At 34.7% G+C, this 23,924-nt stretch overlaps 1 protein-coding gene across 2 annotated transcripts in view; it reads left to right on the forward strand.

Annotated features, from left to right (window-relative positions):
* LOC145255631 (uncharacterized) overlaps positions 1-23,924 on the forward strand; it is a 165,614-nt gene that overhangs the window by 34,699 nt on the left and 106,991 nt on the right. The window contains exon 1 of one of the 2 annotated variants that reach the window (XM_080114159.1): positions 7,228-7,352. The exons of the other annotated variant lie outside the window; for it this stretch is intronic. The gene's annotated coding sequence lies outside the window, so the exon portion shown is untranslated. Of the gene's footprint in view, positions 1-7,227; positions 7,353-23,924 lie in introns of those variants that run through there. 2 annotated transcript variants of the gene reach the window in all.

Raw genomic sequence — 23,924 nt, forward strand, 5'->3', positions numbered from 1 at the left:
AACAATTATTACAGTTTATAGATCACTTCTCAGCTATATTGTGAAAAAATTTTTCAATTTTCGTTCAGTAAAACAAAAGTTATGATGAATTTACTGATCAAAATCGTAAAAATTTGTAAGGAGGTGAGCGACGCTTTTTATGACTGGTTTCCATAGCAACCACGTCGCTTCAGCGACTAGTGTTGCTACTAATTCACCGTTGTCGCGAAAAGAGAAGTAACAAGTGAAACAGAATGAAAGCTGACGAATGTCGTACATTGGTTTACACATGTGTATGTTATGTTTATGGGTTGCAAAAAATAAAACTGAAATTAAACAAAGAACAAGTGAATTTATTGGAAGCCTGGAAAAATCATGGATTACAATAGAAAAATGCGAACATGAAAAGTAATAGTAATTGTCTGTATTTCCTAGCTGGAGTCCGAACACGGTACCCCCGTAATAATAAAGGGTTGGGTTCGAGACTCCTAAGAAACGGTTCCCCAGTTCGATACAAAACACCTGATGAAGGCCGGAGGTCAAAACGGTCGAAACGTTGTGACTATAACAACCAAGATGAGAAAGTCAGTCCGAAAATCTCAATAAATAAATGAAAAGCAATATGGTTAAGCTTAAACATGGAAAAGTAAAGGACTAGTTGTTAAAACTGAAAAAGAAAAGGACAAGATATTCTAGTAAAAAATATAATAAATTTATAACTTAAAATATTGCAGTATTAAGATTTTTTTTTAATTCAATTTAACATTATATAATTCTTAATGCGGCAATATTTAAGTTATAAATTTATTATATTTTTTACTAGAATATCTTGTCTTTTTCTTTTCAATGTTTAAGCTTAACTATATTAATTTTCATGCTCGCATTTTTCTATTGCACTTTGTTTATTTTTTCAAAACAATTATGACCTATTGCACTTTGACCTTTTTATTGTTGGCCATAATTTAATTGTTGACAATAAATAAATAAAACAGTGAAATAGTTATAAATCGTTTTTCATTCCCTAAACAAATGTCATCGAATTAGTTTGATCACGTTATTCAACGGCATATCATCCCTTTGTGGATTGAATTTATTCTCACGTTGAAGACAAATATTTTGAAAAAAGTTTCAGTCTGTTTATCATGGGGAAAATTGACAGAACTCTGACAGAGTTCAGTTTTGTTTCTTTGATTTCTGCCATGTTTATTCTCAAAATAGAAATACGCGTAATTTCGGTGCTTGCGTATATTGGTGATCTTTTAAACAAACGCATTTTAGGTGAAAACATTATTACGTACTTATGCGTCATGTCAAAATTAGTTTCATGATTTCCCCAGATTATTTAGTTGGTTTAGATAATTTGACTAGTTTGGTAATTGGTTTAGATAATTTTACTAGTTTGGTAATTGGTTCAGATAATTTGACTAGTTTGGTAATTGGTTCAGATAATTTGACTAGTTTGATAATTGGTTCAGATAATTTGACTAGTTTGGTAATTGGTTCAGATAATTTGACTAGTTTGGTAATTGGTTCAGATAATTTGACTAGTTTGGTAATTGGTTCAGATAATTTGACTAGTTTGGTAATTGGTTCAGATAATTTGACTAGTTTGGTAATTGGTTCAGATAATTTGACTAGTTTGGTAATTGGTTCAGATAATTTGACTAGTTTGGTAATTGGTTCAGATAATTTGACTAGTTTGGTAATTGGTTCAGATAATTTGACTAGTTTGGTAATTGGTTCAGATAATTTGACTAGTTTGGTAATTGGTTCAGATAATTTGACTAGTTTGGTAATTGGTTCAGATAATTTGACTAGTTTGGTAATTGGTTCAGATAATTTGACTAGTTTGGTAATTTGGTTGGTTCACATAACTAGATTAGTATAAAAATGTATGGAGATTCTAAAATTTCTTACTATTTAAATATCCACGCAATATCAAAGGCTGCTGCAAGAAAAGGTGGGCTCTCTCTACCATGCTAGAAAGCTACTTATGCCTGAAAGTATCCTATACCTCGATAAGGTCACCATTCGCCCATGTCAGGAGTACTGTTTTCATATATGGGTTTGTGCATCTGCTGCTAGCCTCTCACTCCTGGACAAGGTTCAAAAGAGTCGCCAACCTGATAGGTCCTGAACTATCATCTAAGCTTCAGCCTCTGTCCCATCAACGAAATGTATCTCTTAGCCTGTTCTACAAGTATTTTAATGGTGAATGCTCTGGCGAACTACCGACACTCGTACCCCCTTGACATAAATACCCCCAACAAACCTGACAAGCAGCTAAATCCTATCTCTACAGTGGAGATCCCTAGGTGTAAGAAAGCCTTCTATGTCAATAGTTTCTTCCCCAGAACTGCTAGACTTTGGAACTCCCTTCCAAGATTGTGCTTACCCAACTGTACTGACATGCAGAAGTTCAAGTGTAATGTGAACAGACATCTTGCTACTTATCTCCCTTCATAATAGCCCTGCAACTTATGTCTCCAATAGTAGCCCCCTACTTCAAAGTGGCACTGTGCCTTGTTTGGGGTGAAGAGTGAATTAAAAAAAAAAATCGTATCAACATTTTTTGTATAACAAATTCTCATGCAGTCATGGCACAATCTAAACACATTTTTCTAAGAATCCAGATAAGACTAAAACTGCTTATCTCGGAAAAACAAAACAAAAAAATACTTGAGTATCTTAGATTAAACACAGGAAATCGGGGGCACGATAAGGTTTGAACTTTGGACAGAGTTAGTTGTAAACATCTTTTTTAATCCATTATTTTTATTTGCGAGTTTCTGCACTCATATCCATACCAAATGTACACACATTGATACTGCATGCATAGAAGATATGCATGACATTACTGGTAAATCAGTGTGTGTTTTTGCTGGGGTTGGAGCATCCTACCAGATTCCAGACATTGATCCATTATTTCAAAGATTCTGACCGAGAGATCTCTTTAAAACTCTGACTATTCCTTTCAACGCAATTGTTTGTATCCTTCTTGCACTTTGTTCACCGGGTATATTCATCAGGTAGTCTTTGAAATTCTTTGCCATGAGCCTGGTTGCTTCTATAATTGCTGGAACGATGGAGATCTTCCTAAGATTAGTTTCCTTTCATATCGTACATAAGACCTTGGTGTAAACATGTGCCAGGCGGTTGCATGTTTAGTATTGCATGCATATGAATAGAAAACTTGCTACAAGTGAGTAATCTATATATCTATAAAAGTGAACATGTCTGTCTGTGTACATTTCCCTACGCAATAACTCTGTCAATTTTCAATCTGCAGACTCAAAATTTGATATACAGGGTGCTGAGATTTGGGAAAATCTGTGTAATCAGTTTTCAGCCAGAAATGTGGATGTTAAGGGGTCAAAGTTCAACGATTTGACCTTTGAGAACTCTACCAAACTCCTCCGCCAATTTTGGGTCTAAACACTTGAAATTTTAGATATAGGTTCCTTGGACATGGATCTAATTTAATAACTTGATTTGAGCCCCAAACTATAAATGTTAAGGGGTCATAATAGGGGTCAAAGTTTAAAAAATTGACCTTTTTTTTTTTTTTTACAACATACACCTCCAAACACCCGGGCAACGTCGGACTGAAATGCTAGTATTTAATAAGGAGAAAAGATGCCACATAAAGAAATTGAAAATATTTTGGATTGAGTGTTAGACCACCAGTAATTGTTCTTTTATTTGAAATTGTTATATTGTGGATTTCGATATAAGTAAAGGATAAATCCGAGGTGGACTAATTAATCGAACCATGGGTTGGGTAACATAATGAAGTTAATTGTAGGAATTGTACAAAACAAGAATACAATTCAATAAAGGATATATATATATATATATATATATATATATATATATATATTACAATAGAAAAATGCAAGCATGAAAAGTAATATGGTTAAGCTTAAACATGGAAAAGTAACGGACTAGTTGTTAAAACTGGAAAAAAGAACAAGATATTCTAGTAAAACAAATATAATAAATTTATAACTTAAAATATTGCAGCATTAAGAATTGATTATATAATGTTATGAATTGAATTTAAAAAAATTCTTAATACTGCAACAATTTATTATATTTTTTACTAGAATATCTTGTTCTTTTCTTTTTCCAGTTTTAACAACTAGTCCTTTACTTTTTCATGCTCGCATTTTTCTATTGTAATTCATGATTTTTTCCAGGCTTCCGGTAAATACACTTGTTCTTTATTTAATTTCAGTCTTATTTTTTTGCCCCCATAAACATAACATGTTAAGCAATGTACGGCACTCGTCTGCTTTCAATAAAATCCCCTCAATTATCTCCCTTTCATGCTTTCATTGTCTCTGTTTTACGTGTTACTTCTCTTTTTGCGACAGCAGTGAATTGTTAGGAACAGTAGTTGCTGAAGCGTCGTGGTTGCTATGGAAACCAGTCATAAAAAGCGTCGCTCACATCCTTACATATTTTTACGATTTTGAACACCAGAAAATTCATCATAATTTTTGTTTTACTGAACGAAAATTGAAATTTTTTTTTCACAATATAGCTGAGAAGGTGATCTATAAACTGCAAAGCTGTTTGAAATTTAGTCGAAAAATTAGTAAGCAGTGAAGCTTTAAAGCAGTTCTAAATGACTAAAACTGACACTTAACCATATATTTAAAAACGGCAGTGTTTGAATAATATATATATATAAAATAAAAATTACAATTAAATTTACCAAAATGATCCAAGATGGTAAAACTAAAGTATATTATAATATTAAAGAATTAATATTTATAAAGTTATCTCAACCAGATGTAAAAGCTCGATAAAACCAAATAGAAGATAGAGCTTATAATACGAGCAAACAGTTAATAAAACATGTTTAAAAAACACTTTGAAAAAGAGTTAAAAATATATTTAATCTGACTAGGACTATCCACTTATCAAGTGTTTCCTTTTCAGATTAAATGTTTTTTTAACTCTTTTTCAAAGTGTTTTTAACATGTTTTATTAACTGTTTGCTCGTATATATATAGGTTTGTGGGTAAGTGTGGAAAAGATTTCGCAGGCAACATGCATGGAGTTCCTTTCTTTTCGTCTTCCCCGTCTGAGTACTGATGCCGGTTTTTGCTTGTACCATTTGTCTCGGTGTTCAAGATGCAGTTGTTTGCATAATCTCAGTGAACTTCCTTCCCAACTTGATTGTATTCTTTTGGGGCTAGTTTGCTGCATTCGCTTATTGCTATTATTATCTATATATTAATACGATAACGTGTGTGTTATTTTGTGTGTCACGCTTAAATCCTTTTTTCTTCTAAGTGACTGTCTTTTATTTGTTATGACTTTCCATTTCTTGTAATAAATAATTTTACCAAGAATTATTCATAAGGTTTGGTTTCGATTATGGCTGAAGGAACTCAAGTGGTGTTTTTTTGCATAAATTAAAATCATATTTAAGCGTATTTTTGACTAGGCTACGCCAGGCGTCCCTGCTAGCTTAGATAAATACTTGTGCAGTTTTAACAAAAGGGCTACAATAATATCAGGGCGTCTCCATTTTCACTGGACATCCACAGAATGCCAACATCAATATATTACATAAGAGTCTGTTGTGACATTTCTACAGATCCTGCTAGTTATTATTATTATTATTATTATTATTATTACTACTACTATGACTACTATTATTATTTAATCATTAGGAGTAGTCACACAGGCCATCATCAAAGATTTCTCTTTGAGAACAATTTGTCGTGTTCTCTGGAGTCTGAGTGGCAACAAGTTTCCCCAGATTTCTAGTACTCTTCATCTCCTTCGATAACCATTGCAGATGGATTTGCGTTATCATAGCAGCCGCTTACCATTGATTTCTGTTTGTCGAAGTTTGGGTGGCAACAAGCCTCCCCAAGCTCCCGGTCCTCTTTGTAGTCGTCCAGCAGAGGTCTGGCTAGTGCCTTCTCTCCTGTCTTTCTATCCTCCTTGACCCTTCTTATTTTAGTGTGGTGTCAGTTTTTGATGAAACACACACACACACACACACACACACACACACACACAAATGCTCCTTTGTATTTTACATCTGTAGAATTTTCTGCATGTCCGGTTTGTGTCTGTGCATTTCCGGTTGGAGTATACTTCAAGCTATCTCTTGAAAAAGATTTTAAAATTTATTTACCTTGTACTAATTTTGGAGTCTTTGAAAATGAAAGATTGCAAGTCCCATTTTCGGCAGTTGATGCTTTTTTTTTTATTTCTATGAAGGCAAAACTGCCTCACAGACAAAAAAAAGAAAAAGAAGAGTTTTAGCTAACAGAACTGGTTTACAAAGTTGGAGATTTTAGCTTTAATGATGAAGAATGTCTATCGGGACCACCCTCTTCAGATGATTACCAAATCAAGACATTAATTGACAATAACCCACACTAGACAACGCGAGAACTAGCAGAAGGGTCTAACATATCAAAATCTACAATTCATGAGCATTTGATTAAATATTTAATGGCATATATATATATATGTGTGTGTGTGTGTGTGTGTCCTCCACATACAGTACTGTTTCGCTGTATCACAGCTCATCAGAGCGGCTAGACAGGCAACTACCTCAAGCCAAGATTGAAACCCAACCGCTCGTACGACAGTCAAGGCTTTGAACCGTTACGCCGATCAGCAGCTGCTGTGCGGGCGGTGAATTAACGATGTTTTGACATCGTCTAAATACCTAAGCTCGATTTGTTTACACAAAGAGCATCGCTTAATATGCCAATGGTATATCGTGTATCACTTCCCAATATACTCAACTCAAGATAAGGAGCATTATAGTCACATATATATATATATATATATATATGTTTTACTTTTCATTTTCTCTAAAATGGTAAACGAACTCAAAATGTAAAAAAAAGAAGAAAAAAAACAGCTACTGGAGATATTATAGGCTGTGTACTATAATTCTATACTATTAATTTCGTTTTTTTGTTTGTTTGTTATATATATATATATATATATAATGCGTGTGTCGTCTTGGACTTCTCCTTGCCACTGGACTCGGGTAGTGCCAATACAGGAAAAGTGTGGGTGGAGATTGTGCAACCCTTTACCTTACGATAACATGCGCAGCTGCTCCTACAGGGGGTATCCTTTGTCTTTCAAGACTGAATGGAGGTGTGTGTGTGTGTACTTTTATTCGCCTCCAAATAAAGCTGCGATGATTAATTTAGTGTATGTGGAGGTAGGAGGTGGACTGAGGAATAATGCAGTTTGTTCACATTAAGACTTAAATTTTTTTTTCATCAACTCGGTACAAACAAGTGAGCAGGGAAAGAATTATTAAAGAAAGAAACGATTTCAGTAGAACGTTTTCAAATATCTGTGGACTGCTACAGTGCAAGGTGAGATTTTGTTTCCAGTTGTGTTTGTCGGGATATTTATCTTAAGGGTGGGTGGGGGGTACAAGTACGGTAAATTAGTCAGAGCACATGCGGTGGAAGTACTTCTCGGCAACATTGCCGAGATGTGACAGTGCTTGGGACTTTGTAGACATTGTGGAACCGACTAGATTCAGACTCCTTTCTTTTTTCTTTTTCTTTTCTTTTCTTTTTGTTCTGTCCAAGAGGGGCAAACTATTTTCCTTATTCTAATAGTAGCTTACTTTCGGCAGCTCCGTAACTCCCACTTCCTTTATTTTATCCTTTAGTTCTTACATTCAATGAACACTGTTTCTGATACAGGGAGAAGAATTGCTATTTTCTGTGTTAGAATCTAAAACACATATCGTCGGCAAGTTTTGTACCTTGAAGTGGCATTTTTTATTTTTTTTATTTTTAGCTCCTTACATCATGTAGCTTCATGCTCTGTCTGAAGCGATTTTCATCAAAAAAAGCCCCTTAAGCTTAAGCCTTAAATTGTTTTATTTTCTGTAGCCTCATAACTCTCACCTCCTTTATTTTGTCCTTTAATCCTCAGATTCCATGAGCGATGTTCCTGACAAAGGGTGAAGAATTGCTGCTTTCTGGGCCAGAATCTAATTATCTGATACTTAAAGTTGGTTCCTTGAAATAGTATTTTTTTAAGCTTCTTACATTAAGTGGTTTAGCAGGAAACAGTGGTCTAGTGATTAACAATGTCAACTGACGACCTGAGTGTTCAAAGTTCGGATCCAGTTCATATAAAAAAAAAAATCACCTTCACTTAGGATGTCTCTCCCATAATCCCTGATGTCTTTCTTGAAAATATTCTGACTATAAAAAAAAATATCGGAGAAACCAATGCCCGCAATAGAATCTTCGGATTCATTCGATATTATGATGATCTAGTAGCTTCATGCATTATCAGGAGCGATTTCCATTAAAAAAAAAAAATGGAAACAGGAAGTTATGTCTTCACAAACCAATTTATCGCAAGACCGAAGCGTAATGTCTAGACTCTAGACGGTATCCAAAGAAACACATTTGCAATTTTCACACTTCTAAAGAATCATTTGTGTGTGTGTGTGGATATCTTTTACTTGTGTGTCTAAGAGAGCATACGCACTTATATATATCCGAACCTCTTTGGTCAAGTCGTACTGACTTGTAGACTTAACTAATTAGTTAAGTCTACAAGTCAGTACGACTTGACCACTTTCAGGAAGAAGTCGGTAATTAAGTACAGTTAAAATGGCTGTCACACCAAAGTAGAATCCAGTTTGATGAAGCACTTAAACTTTTGATTAACAATTACGACAAAGGTTACCTACACACACACACACACACACACACACACACACACACACACACACACACACACACACACACACACACACCGAACTCTCTCAAATCCAAATATCTATATAATAAAATGCAGTTGGTCTATTTCTAGACTTTTCTCATCAATAGCTTTTGTGATAAAAATTAAAAAGCAATACATGATTTTGACTAGCCATTTTCTTTTGAACGTTGTTCCATGTTGTTAAAATAGTAAAATCTAATTTAATTTAATTTTTTTGAAAATATACTTTATTCCGCTGGGAGTATTTTCAGAAGTAAGCCATCTTTGTTGTCAGTAGCAAATGTAAATTACAATGAACATGTAGTGAATAATAATAATAATAATAATAATAATAATAATAACGATAATGATAATGATAAATACTACTACTGATGATAAATACTACTACTACTGATGATAAATACTACTACTAATGATGATAAATACTAATAATACATTATTTTTCGGAATTTTTTAGATGAGGATTTATTTGGATTCTTTCGATCACCGTTCTCATCTTGAGTGTCATTTCACAACGTTTCGGTCGATGTAACCTCCGATCTTCTTAAGGGGTACCTTGTCAAACTTGGAAATGTTTCTGTCGAACTCAAAATTTGGAAGGAATTTCGAACAAAACCCTTTTATTTACTTCACAAGGGTAGCATGCTCTTGTTCCATCAACCATGACTGGATTGAGGTCCTAAGTAATTTGCAATTGTAGTTTTGGTCGCCCACACTGAGGATTGAACCTTACTTTCAGGAGAATATCGCTTTTACAATTAATTTTTTCCCAAGTATTCTAGCCACTGCACCAGGGGTCCTTGCAGAAATTATTCTATCGGACTCGGGGGATGGGGGATCTACATAGAATTTCAAACGAAACCTTTTATTTAATCCACGGGGATAGCATGCTCTAATTCCATCCTAAGTAATTTGCAATTGTATTTTTGAGTGTTGTTCGCACTGAAAATTGAACCTTTAATATCTAGAAAATTATATCAATCAATTTCAATTCTATAATATTCTTCACTTTTCAACTGAGAATCATTTCATCTTGTTAATTCTTATTCTCTGATTACTTTTGACCTTTATAAGTTCCTGATGAGACACAAGATGCATGAAGAAAGCCCGTGGGTAAAACGGTTGAAACGTTGTGATAATCGTCTTGGGGGGGGGGGGGGCTCGTGTTTTGACAAGCTTCTGCGCTTGACCTTTACTCCTGATCTTAAATGGACACATACATTAAATCCGTTGCCAAGGCTGCTGGAAAAATGGTGGGATCCTTCTATCGATCCAGTAGATATCTCACTGTTGATGCAATTCTATCTATATAAGAGCCAGGTACGTCCAAGGATGGAATACTGTTGCCACATCTGGTCAGGAGCTGCTAGAAAGGACTTTTCCTGCATTGATAGAGTTCAAAATAGATTTCGTAGCCTCGTAGGGGATGTTCTTTTCTCTTCGCTGCAACTTCTTTCTCACAGAAGAGATGTTACGAGTTTGTCTGCTTTATCGTTATTTTCATGGCAAGTGCTCGACTGAGCTCCAATCTATTGTCCATCCTCACCAAACTTTCACAAGAAACACCCGTCTAGCAGAAAAGACTATAAACAATTCCCCCCCCCCCGCCTCTTTATCTGTGCCTAAACCTAAACGTTGATTCCATGAACAAAGCTTCTTTCTTAGAACTGCACGCCTGTGGAATTGTCTTCCGTTTTCCTGCTTTCCAGCTGACTACAATATGGTTGTGTTCAAGTCTAACGTAAACAAGTTTTTGATGAGCCGTTCCATATAAGTTAACAAATTTATCGAATTTTGATTACTAACAATTACTATATTTTTCAATTTCTACTGTACACCCTTTAACCCTATAAAATAAAACGCACCTACGGCTCCCACCTCATGGGATGTGTGGAAAAAGAAGCCATTATGAATTTGTTTTGCTTAAGCTTTTTTATTATAATATACGAGGGCAAAATATTCAAATTAATAACGGATTAAAATAGAAAAATGCAAGCATGAAAAGTAATATGGTTAAGCTTAAACATGGAAAAGTAAAGGACTAGTTGTTAAAACTGGAAATATTGCAGCATTAAGAATTGATTATATAATGTTATAAATTGAATTAAAAAAATTTTTTTTTAATGCTGCAATATTTTAAGTTATAAATTTATATTTTTATACTAGAATATCTTGTCCTTTTCTTTTCCAGTTTTAACAACTAGTCCTTTACTCTTCCATGTTTAAGCTAAACCATATTATTTTTCATAACCGCATTTTTCCATTGTAATTCATGATTTTTCCAGGCTTCCAGTAAATTTACTTGTTCTTTGTTTAATTTCAGTCTTATTTTTTTACCCCCGTAAACATAACCTACACATGTTAAACAATGTACGACACTCGTCTGTTTTCACTAATTTCCCCCAATTAACTCCCTTTCATTCTCTCTGTCACTTGTTACTTCTCTTTTCGCAAGAGCAGTGAATTGGTAGCAACAGTAGTCGCTGAAGCGACGTGGTTGTTATGAAAACCAGTCATAAAAAGCGTCGCTCACTTCCTTACATATTTTTTACGATTTTGAACACCAGTAAATTTCCTTTTTTTTTTTTTTTTTTTTTTTAATAAACAGAAAATTGAAAAAACTTTTTCACAATATAGATGAGATTATCTATAAACTGTAATAATAATTTGAAATTTGGTCCAAAAATGGATGAGCGGTGAAGCGTTAAAGCAATTCTAAATGAATAAAACTGCTACTTAACCATATATTTAAACACGGTAGTGTTTGAATGATATAACCTGGCAACACCGGGTACTTCAGCTGGTCTAAAATAAATCAAACCACTGGTAAATTTTTGAAAGTTTTATTCTAAATGATTGTGTGTGTGTGTGTGTGATAAAGACAAAAATATATATAGAGAGAAAATGAAAGAGATAGAAAGAAGAAAATAGAGAGCGGAAGAGATGAAATGAATCGATTTCACCATATCAGTTTTAGGGACAGCACACAAAAAAAAAAATCTCATTGAATTTCGAGTCTCCACAGCTAAACAGATTTTTTTTTTTTTTTTTTCTTTTTTTTTTTTTTAACAAGTCAAATTGAAAATAATCCGAGGTTGTTACTGAACACTGGAGGATCACAATTTTGATATTCAAGATTTAACATAGAAAGTTTATTTATTTAAGTAGAACAAAACTGTACAAGTATTTGGTTTTCTCCTAATATAAAAGAGTAGTTGTATGTTTGTATGTCCTGCTGAAATCAGAAACTACAAAATAAACGCCCACATAGTTGATATATTCTAGATCGGCATTGTCCTAGATGAATAATATCTATCTAAAAGTTAAAATAAATTATTCAATCACTTGGAAAAAAATTCCGTGTGTCCCGTCCGTCCGTCCAGTTGTTAGGAAGTGAGGGTGCGGGAAAGAGAAATAGAGAGATAGAGGTTTTAATAGAAATATATTACACGTTTGGCCCCGGAAAATGCCGGATAACTTCGCCAGTCTAAAATAAGAGTCATTCAATGAAACGAAAGAAAAAAAAAAAGTTAGATAACTGGAATGAAATATAATCTTAAATGATGTGATATGAAAATCCTACGTAATGGCGATACCATGGAAGGACAATTTGATAAAATTATCCACCAAAACAATTGAGTCGATTTACTTTCTGATTTAGTTAAATGCACTAAAAGCTATCGTTTAAACAATGACTTTCTTTTTTGTTCTAATGGGTCACTGCTTATCAAAACTGAAGACACTCGCAGTTATCTTCCCTTGATTATTTTTCTATAAAAATAAGGTCAGACCTGCTTCGTAATCGATGCTAAATTACACTAAATAAAGTTTTGTCCCAGATATTAACCTGGAAATATACTATATATAATAATATGTACATATAAATACATGTATTATATATTGCATATTATATATGTACATATAAACGTATGTGCTATATATGCACATAAACGTGTGTATTATATATGCACATAAACGTGTGTATTATATATTGCGTATTATATATGTACATATAAACGTATTATATGCGCATAAACGTATGTGTTATATACGCACATGTACATGTGTTATATACGCACATGTACATGTGTTATATACGCACATGTACATGTGTTATATACGCACATGTACATGTGTTATATACGCACATGTACATGTGTTATATACGCACATGTACATGTGTTATATACGCACATGTACATGTGTTATATGCGCACATGTACATGTGTTATATGCGCACATGTACATGTGTTATATGCGCACATGTACATGTGTGTTATATACGCACATGTACATGTGTGTTATATACGCACATGTACATGTGTATTATATATACATGTGTGTTATATGCACACATAAACGTATGCGTTATATATGCATTTATAAACGCATGTCATGTATGTGGTATTCATATATGTATTTGTTGGGTGTGTATTATAACCGATTCATACGATAAATTTTATTCGTATTTTAAAGAAACTTTCTTCACCTTCGAACGCCTCATCAACTCCAACTCGTTTGACATCGTCTGAAATATAAAAAAAAAACTTTGTACAAGTCTGAGAGTTTGTGCCGACACCATTTGCAAGAAAGGAAGTACGCATGTCTTCATCGTGACGTCATATTTCATCACGTGCAATGGTAACTTCGTTGAGTAAATAACGCAGACCTACTTTTTTGTAGCATTTGCGTCCAGATGCGTTCAACCTGGCATGTAGCCAGTTGGAAGGCGGATTGAAATAGCGATGGAGTTAGCAGCAAAGGAGCTGTTATAATATTAACCATTTTTTTTATTTTTTGTATTTTAAATTAATGGTTCACCATTTATCAAGGCACAAAACCACTTGAGGATAAGGATTAATGAGTTTCATGATCATGAATACCATGGAAGGATTGAAGATTTTTACAATCCAATCGAAACAAATTCCCTTTTTTATCTGAAACATTAATCATGTAACAAACGTTGACTAACTTATATTTCGTATAATACTAGCAGGATGACTCTGCGTTGCCCGGGATTGATTGATGATCAACGAATGTTTCAGGCTCCCATATTTTTATTGGCATTGAAATCTGAAATCGTCCATTTTTCAATCAAATCGATTGATTGCCTGCTCTAGTTGGGAACCCATCGCGGTGCACTGAGAGGAAGCTTCACATCCCTCCTCAGTGACTTAGTCCACAATAAATTGTAGTCCACAATACATTGTAGTCTACATTTAACTATAGAGAATCTACTGTATATTTTATAAAATTCATTTTTTTTTTTAAGAATAATGGCTTGAATTAAAGTTTAAAACGCAAAAGTCAAACATCATACTTCAGTTATGCTCTTCGTTTTGAACGCGCCCCTGTCATTTCAAAGAACATACTGTTGATTTTATTTGCCAGACCTTTCTGCTTGTGTGATAAGACTTCTAACCTTGATGTTAGGCTGTGTCAGGTGTTAACTTTGGTCAAAATCGCCTGTCTCTTCTTTAATCGGATTATTTCAATTGTAAATATTTATCAAAGGTATTCTGGTACAAAAACTATCTTAGACCACTGCCAGGCACATAAAGTTCATTGGTGGTAAATTTCATGAAAATCGGCCCAGCTGTTTTCTAGTCCTTATGGAACGAACACACACACACACACACACAGAGACACTCACACACACACAGCATAAAAAAACTTCCTTGTATATCATAGATATTTATCAGGGTCGTTCCAAAAGTAAACCCTCCTATTCTATTCTATTAACTCAAAAAAATTTGAAGGAGCGACGTTTTGTGCTCCAGAATTTTTTTTTTCTACAGTCACCACCATTCTCAATGCTCTTTTGCCAGGAAGTACATATCTCTGCTTCTGATGCACGTCCATGACAGGGGTTGCTTTCTTGGAATCTCGCACTGTCAATATCCACAACAGAGATGAAACTTTCAGGTCATGAATGCACAAGTTCAGTCGTCATTACAACAATGAAATTTACAATCCCCTTTGATCCATTCAGGCAAAATAAAAATAGGAAGCATTACTTTAAGAACGTCCCTAATATACTAATTGGCTACCCAAAGAAAGGTCCATCGTAGAACGGGCAGAGTCTAAAAGGCTATTTAGGAAGGCCAGTCAACAAACTCGATGCACTGACCTTCACCGGTAACGTCTGCAACCGGCAATGTAGATCGAAAATAGACTTATTCAGCCACAGAAGACGGTGTTCAAGCACCCTCACAAGTGCAATGCCATAGTCTTCTACACTGACGGATGCCAACCAACCAACCAACCAACATATATATCATTTGTTTTGAATATAAATTTTTACGACATGCAGTTTTATCAATTGCTTAATGCAAAACTATGAATACTTTTATATTATATGAGCCGTGAATGCAGGGAACAATCTCTTACAAAGTCACCAAAAAATCTTTTTTCTTCTTCTTTATTTTCCATTCGGAGCATACACTTGTTTCAGCCTACCACCAAGATATATTATGTTCACAGTGTATGTAAATTTTAATAAAGTTATCCTCAATGCATACATGAATAATCCCGCAACCACCACAGTGAAAAACTTGTTGCATTCAACATTTAATTTTATAATTCGTATTATTTTTTTTTTTTTTTTTTTTTTGTCCACAATAACGTTTATCTTCTGTACACATCGCGGCATCTTGTACTATGTGCCCCAAGTACTTATATCGTTTACAGACAAGCTTAGTATAAGCGAACGTATTTACTAAGCTTGATTATGTCAGTCCTTTTTTTTTTTTTTTTTTTTTTTTTTTTTTGACGTAATTTATCCTTATTTTAGTCATTATCTCAATTTCTCATATTAAATTGCAAGTAAAGTTATTTGGTAATACTCTCGTATTTACATCCGTTTCCGGTTGCAAAACAGTAAATGAATATCATATATCTAACCCGTATTACAAAGAACTCTTTCTAAGGTCTATGATATATATATATATATATATATATATATATATATACACACACACAGGGTGAACTATAAAAAAGGGGGGCCCCAGCTATAATTAGGCCCCGTTTTTTACTGTTTTGTCCGAATGAAATGAAACTTTGGTCATAACTAGTTTATTATATTCAAAACATCACATCAAAACACTAGGGTCTTTGGCTATTTTTTCTTTTCTTTTTTCTCCGTTCCACAGCATATGTTCTAGATGGCCTCTTTTGTTTTTTTGGGTCACTGTGTGTGTGTGTGTGTGTGTGTGTGTGTGTTATATATAGTCAGGTCATGTCATATGCTACTGGTACCATGTAACTCAGTACTACCTGCCTCATGGTTGGGTCACCAGCGACTAAACTGGTTCCCCTCACCAGACTTGTTTGGTGAGGAGGGTGGCTAGTCTCCCTGAAGGATTAAAAACAAGACCTTCCAAAGGGCGAATGAACCCTTTTTCGGGGGCAACGGCTAACTAGCTGTGTGTGTGTGTGTGTGTGTGTGTGTGTTGAGGGCTCCCGTAAGCTGTGGTGAAGGCAACCTTTCTAGGAGAAGCAAATCTCTGATTTAAAAAACCATAAAGCGGGAAACCAGTACCCACATTAAGCTGGTCTGCAGTTTAACTTGTTGCTGTATCTCAACATTTTGAACCGAGAGAGAGATTTAGCTGTCGTACAAAGCTAAGACTCTGTAACATCATCTGTGTGTAGATACTCCCTCAGGCATTTGTCTATAAAAATGGTCCTGTGGCGATGGAAGTCATTTTTGGGCTCATGAACTTTAAGTGTCTGAGGGAGTGGCACTCGTCTGACAAGACGTTGCAATCATCATATATATATATATTAAAATGTTGACTCATGTCCAGGTAACCTACATATAAAATTTCAAGTGTTAAGACCGAAAATTAGTAGAGAAGTTTGGTAGTCTACAAAGGTCAACTCTTTACACTTTGACCTCTTGGCAGCCAAAGTTTCGCTCAAAAACTGATTAAAAAGCTTGCTGCATGTCTGAATACCCTTCATGTAAAATTTAAAATGTTTAGATCCAAAATTGGCTTAATAGTTTGCTAGGGACCGCAGAGGACAATTATTTTTTAATGTTGACCTCTTGGCAACCAAATTTTCGGCCAAAAAAAAAAACGATTAAAAATCTGCCCTATGTCTGAATAGACTTTAATTTGGTAGAGACCGCAGAGGTCAATTTTTTTTTTTTTTTTTTTTTTTTTTACTTTAACCCCAATTTTGACCCCCTTAACATTTATTGTTTTGGGCTCAAATCAAATTAAAATATTTGATCCATGTCTAAGTAACCTACATCTAAAATTTCTAGTGGTTAGATCCAAAATTGGCAGAGGAGTTTGGTAGAGTTTTCAAATGTCAAATCGTTGAACTTTGACCCCCTTGAAAGCCAAATTTCTGGCTGAAAGCCAACTAAAGATTTTCCAAATCTCAATACTCCTTATGTTAAATCTCGAGTCTGGATTTGACAGAGTAGTTTGGTAGGGAAATGTACACGCATACAATTTCACTTATATATATATATATATAATTAGTTTGAGGTTGCTATTTTCCAGAGGTAAGGTAACCAGTGAAATATAATGAGGTTAATACAAGAGTGCTCAATACCGAAGTAGAGCAAGTTACAGTTTCAATTTGTCTTTGCAGCAGTAATGTGTTGCTACACAGTCATGAGCATGTTTCGGTCTTCTAGTGTTTAGTAACTAGAGACCTCTTCAAGCAACAATGCTTATGTTCAAAATTGGAATTCTGAATCAACTTTCGGCAAAAGGGGTGAAATTCAGCTAATTAGGTGTGGATTTATTTATTTATTTTATGTTGTGTTAGGGAATAGAGTAGGTAGGGTTGGGAGTTGAGAAGTTAAGTTTTGGGGTCAAGGCGGATAGAGATGTTATTTTCAACAAGTGTTTGCTCTGTCTGCCGCTGCCAGTCTAAAACCTATATAAACTAATGTATTTTAATTCTTTTATTAATACATTTTTTCCAAGTATTTCCATGTCTTTTTGCAAAAAGTTTAAGATTGACCATTTCTTGGAATCCTCAGGATGCGTTAAGGGAGAGGGAAGGGAAAGAGGGGTAGGAGACGTAAGAAAGAGAGGGGAAGAGACAAAGGAGGGTGGGGGAAAAGGGAGAAGGAAAGAAGAAAAAGGAAGAAGAGAGAAGAAAGAGAGAGGGGACCCCATAATTTGTTTTTCTCTCGCTTTACCAAAACCTGTTATTCTAGACTGCCTTTAATATTGTTTACTATTACATTTGTTAGTTTCTTTTTTTTTATTTCTTTTTTTTATTTATTTATTTATTTTTATTGCATTTTCACTTCAAACAAGGCACATTACCACTTTGTTGTAAGGGGCTACTCTCAGGGACATAAGCATCAGGGGTACTGTGTAGGAAGTTGGCAGCAAGATGTCGGTTCACGTTACACTTGAACTTCTGCATGTGAGTACAGTCGGGGAAGCAGGGACGCGGAAGCGAATTCCAAAATCTACCTGTTCTGGGGAAGAAACTACTGGAGTAAAAGGCTCTCTTGCATCTAGGGATCTCTACTGTGAAGGGGTGGGATTTAGCTGCTTGTCGGGGGGTATTTACGTCGAGGGGGCACAAGTGCTTGCAGTTCGTCAGAGCATTCACCGTTAAAGTACTTGTAGAACAGGCAGAGGGATGCAGTTTTTTATGTTTGTTCATTTATTCGTACATCTATAAATTTGCTATTTCTAGCCGTAAACGTTTCGTAATAATAATAGTAATTGCAAACTCAGAATGTGTATCATTACTAAACCTTTAATGATCAAATGCAGTCATTTGTTATGACAGCGATAATGATTATTTAAAAATGGAGGATGACTGATTGGGAATTCATTGGAGTTATTTGCCACTAACTAGCAATGACATTGCTTTACTGAAGGTTATATTAATTATTTGTAAATAGTAATACTCACGGATCTTGTACTCGTAAAAAAAACTGTTAACAAATTTACCGAATTTCTATTACTAACGATTGCTATATTGTCCAATTTCTACTGTACACTCTTTACCCCTTATATTCGAGTGGCCTCTTGGCCTTGATAAGTGGTGATGCCTATGTAAAAAAAAAAAAAAAAAAAAAAAAAAATGTATACACACGTATCCATATATTGATATATTACATAACTCCCTGGAGTAGGTGCACACAGGTTTAGTTATTTTCAACGTTTGTCATATAGCGTCGTACATCATTTATTTAGATTTCGACCGTACTTAGTGATTGTAGTATCCAAAATATATATCAAGATTGAGGTTAGCGATTTTAAAGATTTTTGTTAATGCGTTTCATTATAGTGGGAATATTGGTTTTAGGGAGAACAAAGAGTTAATATTTGTAGCGTATGTTTTCAGTCACTAGATAAATGTGCTTTTCTATGGGTTAAGTTTGTACTAGATGTAATCCCATTTCAATAGTATCAGAGTTATAGAGTGAGCCGCGAGCAGCACGTACACATCTAAGCTGAATTTTAATTTGATTTTTATGTTACGGGTGAATATTGTTAATAAAGTTTGAGGGGAAAATTTTTAGGGGTATGACATATGCATATGCTAAATATTAATTCTATAGTGAATGGATTGATTGGGAATATTGAATATTTAAAGTATGTCGAGAAATTGTTTTTAAGTGTTCGGCGTGGTTAAATGGAATTTTTCATGTGCGTTGTTTTTTCCAGGAAGGGTGTGGTTTTGGATTTAGTGAATGTTGAACTTGAAGAGATTTAGATGGGCAGGTGTTTTTCTGTCGGATATTACATGTGGATATTGTTGGAATCGTATTTAATTAGGGATTTATGAGGGAGTAATTACCAAGTGAGAAAGCAGGTGTGATTTGTAATGCATACAATTTTTTTTTTTTTAGGTTCCCTGTTTCTTTTTTTTTTTTTTATTTAAGAGTTTATCCTTAAATTTTGTGATAAAGAGTTTTTCATTTAAACAAAGAAAGCAAGGTGAATTCAGAGACTGGCAATTTTATTTTTTTTTTTTTAAAGATTTCCCAGTTAACAATTGATATTTAGTTTTTACTTGTTAGATCATTGTAATATGCAGCTAATGATGTTTTATCTCTATAACTTGGGTTTAGGAAGGAACTTTTATGACCTGTATATCTCTGTTTAAAAGTATTGCTGATTTGACCGATATAGGATTTTCAAGTGGTGGGTTCCTCCTTGGCTCTAATACTAGCTTGATAAATTACAGAGGTTGTGAGGGAATTTTTTTTAAGGGGGCATTTAGATTTATCAATACAACTACACATTTTTATTATTCTATTCTCCAGATTGTATTCTGTGTCATTACTTTAAATTGTTATTATGGGTTATTTGTTGTTTTTTTTTTTTTTTTTTTTTTTTTAAATTTTATAAGTTATTATCGCAACTGTAGCTTAATTTAATAGTGTTTTTGTTAAATATTTTGTGGAGGATGTTGTTAGGGGGAATGTAGCTTAATGAGATTAATGAATTTTCTTCCCAGGTTGATTTTGATCATTTGATTGAAATGGCGGGGGGGGGGCAAATGATTTTTCTTTTACAAGTTTTTCTAGATGTGGATGCTTTACTTGAGGGTTCTATACATTTTAACTTGGTTTCATTATATCCACTGTTTACTAAACTTCTATTTTGTTTTTATGACGTCGGGCATCGCCAGGTAGCCCTGTTAATAGGAGAATAAATGAACGATTTATTAGTCTAGACACAGCCCTACGTTGTTAGGACACGTTGCCTGTTGAAATCTAAACACCTATATAGCTCATAGCGGGATATCGTTTACTAAACAGTTAGGTTCAATTATTTATCCATTTATAATTCTTGATTTTCCATGTTCAAACGTTTTTCTTGTCTTTTTTTTTTTTAACCCACGTTGCGCGTGTTTATTTTTTTTTAACTGATGTTGTGATTTTCTTTATTTAATTTTTTTTATTTTTCACAGTCTATGGCTGAAAAAGCAGAAAATTGGAGAGACGGGGATGGGTGTTATATGAGAAGGAAACCTTTCCACAGTTGACTCCTTCTCGGATTCACTTCTGAACTACTACTAATAATAATAATGGTTAATAATAATACGTTCTTGCCCTTTGGGCCAAGATCAAAGTGTAGCATTTGTTCTTTAGATGCTACACTTTCTTGTTCACTCTCAGTGGGGGAGAAATCCTTCACGAATGAGACAATTTTTAATTTTTGTTCCTTTCTCCACGTTTTAAACGACCCTGTCCCGTGGGGAGGCAAAGTAAATAGGTACTGCTGCTGCTGCTGTTTACGTGTTTTACGGCATGCCAGGCCTTTTACGGTTGTTCAATTGTGAACATTTGTTCACTGCACCGGCCGTGATTGTCCAAAGTTGTTGCTCGATGTTGTGTCGTCTCGGTTAGTGATACAGCAGAAGCATCCAAAATAGAATTATAAATTCTATTTCAAAACTCGTAACAAAAGTTTAATTTTTGAAAGTTGCAATATTTATTTTTTTCTACTGAACAACTGAACATAATTCATTAGCTAAGAACCCTAGTCTGTCTCTGTCTCGCCCCCCCCCCTCTCTCTCTCTCTCTCTCTCTGTCTCTGTCTCTGTCTCTGTCTGTCTGTCTCTCTCTCTCTCTTCTCTCTCTCTTCTCTCTCTCTCTCTCAAAGACACAACCCTCAACTAACCCTGAAATAGTCGGAGGGTTAACTGCTTTCCTGTCCATCTAATGCAGAGTGTCTAAAATTGTACTCGCACTTCAAATGATGATAAAACCTTTAATTTTTTTTTTTTTAACATAACGAAACAAGACAAATGGCCTTTATATCTCTGAGGAGCATACAAACTCAACTGACCTCCTTTTCCTCTCTGCTAGACTATATATAGAAAGATATATGGGGGGGGGGGTGAACGTATGCGTTCTGTACGAGCTGTGATCGTCCGCTTGTTGTGCCAGTTCAAAGTCTGTACTCGATTCGAACACTGGTTGCAGGATCAATTGTGTAGTCTCACTCTACTGTAACTGAAGAATTCTTTCCAAATAAAATTACAAAAATTTCAGTTTAAAAACATGTAACAAAATTTTATTTATGTTTTTTTTTTGGCGGGTGGGGGAGTTTACAATGATACTCGTTTTCTTCTGCCAATGAGAATTTTTAGTTCAAACACAAATCCAACCAAATCCAAGCCATTAGTTAAGAACCCTAGTACTTTTTTTCTCTGAGTGGCACACAACTTCAACTGACCCTGAGATACCCAGAAGGGCAATTTCCAGGGAGATGCTTAGTCAACTAAATGCCTTTTATTCATCTTCTGAAATATAGGCACCTGGGTCCTTTGTGATAGACAACTCAGCATCCACTTAAAAAAAGGTTACTGTGTTGCTAATATATGGACATAAAAAAAAAAAAAAAAACTGCCTAGCTGGATATATTTTTTTATGGAACTCACTTTAAACCAAACATGAAGCCACTTGATGTAAGAAGTTAAATAAAAAAAAATAACACTCCAATGTCAAAAACTAGCCAACGGCAAGTGTTAGGTTGATAGATTCCAACCCAGTAAACAGCAATTATTCCTCTTTTATCAGAAACGTGTGTGTGTGTGTGTGTGTGTGTGTGTGTGTGTGAAAAAAAAAAAACATGCGTCTATTTGCGTTCCAGCACAGGCTCTGATCATCCTCTTGTGCTAGTCCAAAGTCGGTGTTCGATTTCAACATTGGTCGTTATGTCAATTGTGTGGTCTCACTCCAAATAAAATTTAAACTCCAGTTTAAAACAAGTAACAAACTTCATTTTTTTTAAATTTTTTTATGAGGTAATATATGTATGTATATTCTCATAGTAGTGACTCATATTAAACCCAAACGCTAACCCTCTATAGGCATTTACGAAATCTGATGTTTTACGTTATTGATACGGCCAGAAATATAAAATATGCATTTATAACAGAATGCAATATTGTGGTGATGGTACAGGGGCTGGAGCTTGGTAGACACTGCGGATCTATTAAGTTAAAACTTTTTTTTTTTTTTTTTCAAAACAAACTCCCATCCTGGTTGGTCCTGGATATGACCTTAAACTATATCCAGTGGTGAGGCCCCAGCTTGTGGGCTTTGGGGAGTGTAGAGCCACCCTTTAATTACTATTGCTCCCAGGTCCACTCTGACCCAGAGTGGTAGTACCTGTTAGGGTTCCAACTATGGGTTAAATAGAAACCGACTTGAAAACAACAAATATATTCTATTAAAAATGTTTTCTTCAAAATCTTTGGATTCAGCATTAAATAACCTGAAAAGGGTTGATATGCCGTAAAAAAACAACAACCAACCAACCCATCCTGGTTAAAGTACAACTTAAGTTTTACTGTATTTCATCCATGTTTCGATTTGCTTCTATTTCTTTTCATTCTTTCTCCAGCGTACATGCTGGCTAATGTTATTTTTTTTTTATTTCTTTTTACAAAGGAGTCCACACTTATCAAAGCCCGAAGGACACTCGAGGATAAGGGTTAATGAGTGTACAGTAGTCAATGGGAAAAATGTAGTAATCGTTAGTAGTGGAACCCTAGGGGATTTTGTTATTTTTTATTTTTATTTTTTTCAAGTAATTGATGTTTGTCCATGGCTTGTAAAGATGACCGTGATCATGCAAATGTTCTGTGGGCTCCAAAATGGCTTGTTAGACTAATTCGATCTCTGAAGTATTCCCCGCATGTTGGACATCCGTGGGATACTTCTGTATCGGAAGTGTTGTCTGCTCTGTCTTTTCTTATGTCACGTTTTCTCTTGCGTTCTTTATTGCGTGCAGATTCAGCAATTGTAGCTTCCCTGTAAATTGCGGCATGCCAGAAACATATGTCTTGGGGGTGCTAATGCACTTACGATTTAAAAAAAATAGCGCGGATCAGTATTTCCAATTTCAATTAAAGTTTTATGGTGTTTTTTTTTTTATCCAATTGTAAGGTTAAAGTACAGAATAGGTACAAAACACCCTCCCCTTCCCATGTTAAGAATGGCTTTTTAAGTAATAACGTTATTATTTCAGCACGGATCAATAAGTGCATGAGTACCGTCTTGGGTTAGTTTTCAAATAAAACATGCTAAAAACATCCTCCCTTGTAGCGTTCCCCCCCCCCTTTTTATTATGTTATTCAATAAATTTAACATTTTTTTCTTTTTTTTTTCTAGAAATGTTCATCAATCCGAATGAAACCAGTAAATCTCATTTTTGTATGACTTTTCTTCCTGTGTTTAATTT

Source organism: Euprymna scolopes, chromosome 31 (genome assembly GCF_053919585.1).
Source record: "Euprymna scolopes isolate OS-2025 chromosome 31, ASM5391958v1, whole genome shotgun sequence".
In the NCBI taxonomy this organism is placed as follows: Eukaryota; Metazoa; Mollusca; class Cephalopoda; order Sepiida; family Sepiolidae; genus Euprymna; species Euprymna scolopes.